This window comes from Chlorocebus sabaeus, chromosome 25, assembly GCF_047675955.1.
Source record: "Chlorocebus sabaeus isolate Y175 chromosome 25, mChlSab1.0.hap1, whole genome shotgun sequence".
Lineage (NCBI taxonomy): Eukaryota > Metazoa > Chordata > Mammalia > Primates > Cercopithecidae > Chlorocebus > Chlorocebus sabaeus.
The window spans coordinates 27,369,272-27,377,209 of record NC_132928.1 but is presented as its reverse complement, the minus strand read 5'-3'; positions in this window follow the sequence as shown (position 1 = coordinate 27,377,209).

The window sequence follows — 7,938 nt, the reverse complement described above, 5'->3', positions numbered from 1 at the left end:
TTTCAACTTGCCAGGGCAGTTCCCAGGATATCCATGTACCTATGTTTTTCTTTTTCTTTTTTGAGAAAGTCTTATTGTGTTACCCCGGCTGGAGTGCAGTGGCTGATCTTGGCTCACTGCAACTTCTGCCTCTCAGGTTCAAGCGATTCTCCTGCCTCAACCTCCCGACTAGCTGGGACCGCAGACACAGGTCATCATGCCCGGCTGATTTTTGTATTTTTAGTAGAGATAGGGTTTCACCATGTTGGCCAGGCTGGTCTCCAACTCCTGACCTCAGGTGATCTGCCTGCCTCGGCTTCCTAAAGTGCTGGGATTACAGGGGTGCCAGGCTCAGGTACCTATTTCTAGAGCTTCCTCTTACTCTCAGGCAAGGAAGATGGGGTTTGCTGTAAGGTGGCAGATAGCATGATATTTAGCCTCTGCCAAGCTTGTCCAACTGCCTTATTTTGTTATTGCTCTGCTCTGTTTTGTTTTAGGCTTTTAGCAGCCTGAGGCCATGGTGTTTAGTTTCTGTCTCTACTGATAAGCAGATAAGAGGGGTGAGGAAGCGGCTTTACTGGCCCAACCAGAAATGGAAACTAAGAACCCATGACTGTCTCTTCTCTTCCTCGGACACCCCTTCCAGGGAGCACTTGCTGTCTGAATGTCTATTGCTCGTGACCCAGATTGCTGGGAGGGGCTTCACCTTATTTGCCTGCCCTTCCCCAGCAGAAGGTCCTGTTTCTCTGCCCAAGTTCAGCGTTGCAGCCTTTACCACGTGTGGCCCTCCTGAGACCCTTAACTCCTTCTCAGCCGTCTCAGGTAGGATGGGCACTGGGCATGGGCTCCAGCTGGACCCTGAAGATGGGGAGGAGAACTGGGAACCCTCTTGTGTGGCTCATCACCAACCAGTAGCAGGAAGGACTGAGCTTAGACTACTGGGATAACATGTCCTGCCTAGCAGAGTGGGTAGACCCAGAGCCAGTGACGAAAGTGCTCTTAGCACCAGACTTGGCCTGGGTGAGCTGAGAGTGCAGGCAGGGGAGTCTGAGGCATTGCAGTGGTCGGCTGCTGTCCACACTCATGCTACCTTCCCGCTCTGCCCCTCTATACCCGGATGCTCCCAGGCCATCGGGGCTCTAGAACAGCCCGGTCCAATAGAAATGTAAGGCAAGCCACATAAGTAATTTTAAATGTCTTTTTCAAACTACATTTAAAAGGTAAAAAGAAACAGGTGAAATTAATTTTAGTGACATTTTGTTTAAACCAAGATATCTAAAATATCAACACGTGACCCATTAAAAACACTTTTTTTTTTTTTTTTTGAGACAGAGTCTTTCTCTGTTGCCCAGGCTGGAATGCAGTGGCGTGATCTCGGCTCACTGCAACCTCTTCCTCCCAGGTTCGAGTGATTCTCCTGCCTCTGCCTCCTGAGTAGCTGGAATTACAGGTACCCGCTACCACACCCAGCTAAGTTTTGTATTTCTGGTAGAGACAGAGTTTCACCATGTTGGCCAGGCTGGTCTTGAACTCCTGACCTCAGGTGATCCACCTGCCTTAGCCTCCCAATGTTGGGATTATAGGCGTGAGCCACTGCGGCTGGCCAAAAACACTTCTAATGAGATATTTTACATTCTTTTCTTTCTTATTATGTCTTTGAAATCTGGTGTGTATTTTACACTGACAGCAAATCATAAGTTGGAATTGCCATATTTCAAATGTTCGGTAGCTACCGTATAAGGACAGTGCAGTTCTAGAAAGTCCCGGAAACCAGGCCTCTACCGGCTTTCTTTTCTTTTGATGGTGTCAGGGAAGGGAGTGGGGTCTTTGGGGCATCCTGAGGAGCTGGGGTCAGGGAGCGGTTGCTGGGTGTTCCCAGTTCCCATCCAGATGTTCCCCCAAGGCAGCCATGTCTGGCCTCAGTTTGATATTTGGAACTACTAGGGTAGAGGGAGTTTGTCACTGTACCCTTCACCCAGAGGGTCCCAGGTCTAGGAGAGCTTGGCATGACCCCCAGGGTTTGTGGGACAAGGCTATGTTCCACTCTTCCCTTCTCTCCGCAGAGCCCCAGGCCAGTATCTCCCCCGCAGCAGTGCCCCTGCCGGTAGTGGAGGGCCTCATGGTGGGCTGTGTCCTCACCATCTGTGCTGTGCTGGGCCTGCTGTGCTGGAGGAGGGTGAAGGGGCAGAGGTGAGTGGGAGGGAAGGCTGGGGGCTGGGGAGAACTTCGTGACCGGAGTGGGCCAGCTCACTGCCCCTGGGGCTGCCTCCCATGTGCCCCCTCACCCTTTGCAGGGTAGGGAAGAATCCGTTTTCCCAAGAGCTGACAGCTTACAACCTGTGGTGAGTGCATTTTCCTGTGCCTCTGCCTTGTGGGGGCCATGGCGGCACTGCTGAAGCTCCTCTGGCCCTCACTCTGCTGTGACTGTGTCCCAGTCAGGGGGTTGCAAGGCTCTGCCAGACCCCCATTCTTCTTCTTCAGCCACCACACCTCCCCAAATACCTTTTTAATACCTGGACCTCTCGCTCCCCACTCCTCTCTGCCCACGTGCCCCCTTCCTCCTCCAAATGCACTCATACATAAGTCAGGGCTTTCCAGAGAAACAGAACCAACAGGGTGTGTCTGGAGAGAGGAGAGAGGAGAGCAGGGAGAGAGAGGACAGAAGGTCGGGGAGAGAAGAGGAGAGGGAGACAGGGGGAAGAGAGAGATGTTGAGGAATTGGCTCATGTGATTGTGGAGACTTGGTGAGTCCAGGAATCTGGGGTAGACCAGCAGGCCAAAGGCTCAGGGCAGCATCTGGAGGCAGCCTGCTGCCAGGATTCCTTCTTGCTCAGAGAAGGTCAGTCTTTGTTCTACGAAAGCCTTTGACTGATTAAATGAGGCCCAGCCACATTAGAGCTTAGCCAACCACTTTAAATGTTAATCTCATACAAAAAAACACCTTCATGGAAACATCCAGAATAATGTTTGACCAACCTTCTGAGCACTGTGACCCAACCCAGTTGACACAAAATTAACCATCACACACACCTTCTCCAGTTCCCACCTTCTCCCTGACTAACCATGTAGATGGTATCAGGCCATAGGTCTTTCCCTCATGTCAACCTCCTGTAGGGGTCGGGGGTGCGTAGGGGTGAGGGAATGGGGAGGTGCTGGGTGGTGGGAGTTGTAATGGGAAAGATAGCCTGGGGCTGACATTAACTGAGCACTGGCTGTGCACAGGAGCCCCCCTCAGGACCTGGGGAGGAAGTCTGTGAGACTCATGCGTGTGTGTGTGTGTGTGCACATGCGTACATGTCCCCTGCCCCTTCTCTATTCTTCCACGTTGGTGGTTTGCAGCCCAGGCTGGGCGTTGGAGGAGCTTGCTGGAAATGCACACTGTTCCACACCCAGGGTGGAGTTCAGGATCCGCATTTCCAACAGGCCCTCAGGTGATCAGGTTGTGCCGTCAGGACTGAGGTCCCCTGCTCTGTACCTGTCACCCAGGGGAGGGCAGGGCAGGACTCTGCAAACCTAAGGCTGGAAGGCTACCCTCTCCCTCTCCCACCAGGTGGACCCACTGGCCCATCCCTATCCACAGCTTCAGGCAGAGCTGGGAGGCCAAGAGTGCTCACGCGCACCAGGCTCTCTTTTTGGAATTCGAGGTAAGGCCTGTACCACGCTTGGGCTCAGAGGAGGAAAGACTGGGACCTGTCTGAAGGTCTGGAGGAACTGCCAGTTGCACACTTGCCCCCATTGCCCCTCTCCTGGCATGGGGTGAGATGGGTCTACTTCAGCAACCAGTGCCTGCCTTTGATCCCTGCAGGAGCTGAAGGAGGTGGGCAAGGAGCAGCCCACACTGGAGGCTGGGCTGGTGGTGCCAACACCACCAAGAACCATTACCCACATGTGCTACCCTGTGAATGCTGGGGACAGGAGAGAAGGCATGGCAGAGGGCTAGGGCTTGGCATGGGGGTGGGGGGCTTCATGTGCCCAGCCCTGAATGTACAGCTTTCACTCTCTGCAGATGACCACTCCAGGGTCAGGTTGACCCGGCTGGAGGGAGAGCCTCACTCTGACTACATCAACGCCAACTTCATCCCAGTAAGGGCCACCAGCGAGGCTGTCCATGGGATCTGGGATCTGCTCAGGAGATGGACTGGTTTGCAGGCCACACTGGCCTTCATTAGCTGTAGCAGCTCTCTAGGAGATCACCGGCTTGGGCTTCATGAGCTCAACCCAGCAGGTGTCTAGCAAGGGCCTACTCTGTGCTGGGCTCTGTGCTGGACTCTGTGCTGGGCCTGCAGGAGGCAGAGCTGAGTTAGCCACATTTCCCACCTTCAAAGGAGCATGTGGGCACGTGTGTGACATTCACCACACATTGTGACAAGGGCTGTAATAGAGGAAAAAACACTGTGCTCAGGGCACATGGAGGAAGGAGAAACTTCCTCCACCTGAGGAATCAAGAAAGGCTTCCCAGAGGAGGGGACATTTGATTTATTGAAGGATGAGTAACATTTTGATAAGTGATGAGAGAGGGAAGGACATTCTGTTGACTGGAAGGAGCAGCCAGAGAACAGCCAGGCAGTATCGTTCAGGCAGTGTGTGTGTGTGTGTGGGGGGGGTGGTGGGGAATGGTGCGTAGGGGTGAGGGAATGGGGAAGTGCTGGGTGGTGGGAGATGTAACGGGAAAGATAGCCTGGGGCTGAAGGAAGGAGGGCTTGATTGTTAGGCTGAGGGCTTTGGACTCTATTTGGTGGGTAACAGGGAGCCTTAGAAGATTTTTGAGCATGGAAGAAACGCAGTTTGGTTTTAGGAAGGCGACTCTGGGTGGGTGAAGAGGATGCCCTAGGTGGGCTATTTAATGCATGTCAGTATCTTGTTGTTTTCATTGGGGTTTTTCTTGTCCCTTTGGGGCGGGACAGGGATGGGGTGGTGTCTCTGAAGTCAGCCCTCCTGGTTTGCATTCTGGGTGCACATGTGTTCGCGTGTTTGCACACATGCAGGTGTGTGCACAGCATCCTCACTCCTGGAGGTCGAATGTTGGAAATCTGCTGTGTGCTTCACACCAAGCATCGCCTGTTAACAGGTTCCTGACCTCTGTCCCCTACACCCCAGGGCTACACCCATCCACCCACAGGAATTCATTGTCCCTCAGGGGCCTCTCAAGAAAATGCTGGAGGACGTCTGGCGGTTAGTGTGGGAGCCGCAGGTCCGCATCGTCGTCGTGCTGACTGTCGGCATGAAGAACGGGAGGGTGAGTGCGCCTTGCGGTCTCCTGGAAAGGCCACCAGGTGGCGCACGTTCTCCTTGCGGGAATGGTCCCATTGGCATCTTCCCACAGGGAAGGCGGGGCAGACTGGAGTGAGGCCAATCAGGCCTGGAGGGTGGTGGAACCACCTCCCACTCAGACCCAGGATGGGGTCCTCCCTGGGATGCGGAGGCAGTGGGAGGAACCAGGTATGTAAGCTCCCAGCTTGGCTTAGTTTCTACAGGCTTCTTGCTGTGGGCAGAGAAGGCACCAAGGGGTAGGGACTGCCTAGGGCTGGTGTCAAAGGTACCATCATGGATCCTTCCTTTTGATAAGCCTGGCAGATGCAGAGCCGTGGGACACACAGAGAGGCTGCCGAGTCTGTCCTCTTGCTGGATCAGTGAGCCCAGGGCCAATGGCTGCTGAATAAGGGCTGTCCTGTTTGGCACAGGAGCCTAGCAGCTGACTCAGAATCCTGAGGGTCATGAGAGGTCTGAGGGCGAGGCTGCTGGAGCCCAGGTGAGGGAAAGTGGCTCCTGGAGGAGGGAGCCTTGGAGCTGGGTCATTACAAAGAGCAGAATCCCAGCAGAGTGGCAGGGACCAGAAAGGTGGGTGGGGAGGGGTGGGACTGGGTAAAGCAGGGGGCAGCAGTGACAGGGCTGGACCCACAGCTGCCCTTCCCCTCTCCAACCCTCTGGCCCCAGGTGCTGTGTGAGCATTACTGGCCGGCAGACTCTACCCTGGTCATCTGTGGTCACATCACCATCCACCTCCTGGCCAAGAAGCCTGAGGATGAGTGGACCAAGCGGGAATTCCAGCTGCAGCACATGCATGCCCTGAGGATGAGCGGTGGGACAGGCTTTAGAGCTGAGATCTCTGAGATGGTTGCCTCACCTCCTGGGTCCCTGGAGCCCTCTCTTTCTGAGGACCACAAGCACTCAGCCACCCCCAGGGAAGTGTGTGTTTGGAAGGGGTAGGGAGGCACAGAGAAGGTTAAGGGCTTATCTGAAGCCACACAGTGAGGGAAAGGAAAAGCAGGGGAGACATGATGGTTCCTGACCTCCCCCATGCCAGCTCAGGGTTCCTGCCTCACCCCATGCCCCCTGTGTCCATCTGCCTTCCCAGGTTGTGCACTCCCGGAGCAGCAAAGCCAGGGACCTGAATCACTCCTCTGCCCGGCACCCTCTATATGCAGAGGTTACCCAGGAAGCTAGAGAAGGACCTCACGGCTCAGAAAGCATCCTGAGGGGGGAGACATAATTGCCACCCTCAAGGAACAGTTGGTCTGCATCACCCCTGCCCTTGGGCAGCTGGGGAAGAAAGTGTGAGGTCGGTGGCACAGGAGCCTGGAGTTAGGAAGATAAGGAACAGCAACAGGGCCCCTCTGCCTCCTTGCCCCCTTCCCACCCCCTTCTCAGGTTGCCCAGCAACAGCAGCAGAGGGTGAAGCAACTACGGTTCACCACCTGGCCCAACCACAGCATCCTCGAGGCCCCCAGCTACCTGCTCACCTACATGGAGCTGGTACAGGAGCAGGCAAGGGCCACCCAAGGCATGGGACCCATCCTGGTGCACTGCAGGTGAGGGCAGGTGTGTGCATAGGGTGGAGAGCCCCCTGCCTGGCCTGGGGATTTGGGGAGCTCTTGGACTGTGGGGAGATCTGGGGACATGGGCAGCCCCTTCGCCCATTCAGCTCCTCAGGGGCTGTCCCTGCAGTGTGGCATGAGCCGGATGGGCACCTTCGTGGCCCTGTCGAGGCTGCTGCAGCAGCTGGAGGAGGAGCAGGCGGTAGACATGTTCCGTGCTGTGTATGCACCCCGGATGCACCGGCCCCTCATGAACCAGGCCCCGCTGAGGGCCTCGCAGGCTGGGCTGGGCAGCTGGGACCCTGAAGGAGTGGGAGGGAAGTGGGTGGCCACAGGACTACAGGAGGGACCAGGAAAGAGAGTTCATGGGGCACACAGAAGACCCTGGGGAGAGGGTTTCAAAAACATCACCATCCTCTCTGGGCAGTGCTTCCTATTCTGTGAAAGGGGAGGTGGCACAGGACCCTGTCAGTGTTGACACCATGGGACGGTGGAGGGAAGGTTTCTCAGTGGCTCCCTTTTCCCTCCTACCGCATCCCTGCCTTGCTGGTCAGGGCCTGGAAAATCTCCCTGCAGGCCCCCCTCGCTTCTCGCTGAGCAGCCTGATGCCCCTCCCCCTGGCAGAGCCCGTACGTCTTCCTGCACAGCTGCCTACTGAACAAGATTCTGGAAGCGCCCTCCAACATCTCTGAGTAAGTCTCAGCTTCCCTGTCCCTCCCACAGGCAGGCTCCCTGCTCCTGTTCGTGGGCAGAGCCGAACAGACTAGAATGGGGAGCTGGGGAACCTTGACTGCCTTCTCCCTCTCCAACCCCCCGACGAGGTCTTGGCCCATCTCTGTGATGAACTTCATGCAGGCATGTGCCAAGAGGGCACCAATGCCAACGCTGGCTTCTTGAAGAAGTACGAGGTACACTTCAGGCCAGGAAGTGGGTGACAGCCAAGTGCAGCCTTCCCCTACAGAGCCAGCCCTGCAGTGGGACCTCCCAGCCTCAGGGCACCCATCTCCTTCCCAGCTCCTGCTGCAGGCCATCAAGGACAAGGCTGGCTCTTCCACGCCCCCTCCTGGCTATGAGCAGGACAGCCCCATCTCCTGTGAGTCTCACTGCGGACCCTGTGGAGAGGCAGGGGGCCAGTGTGGGCTGG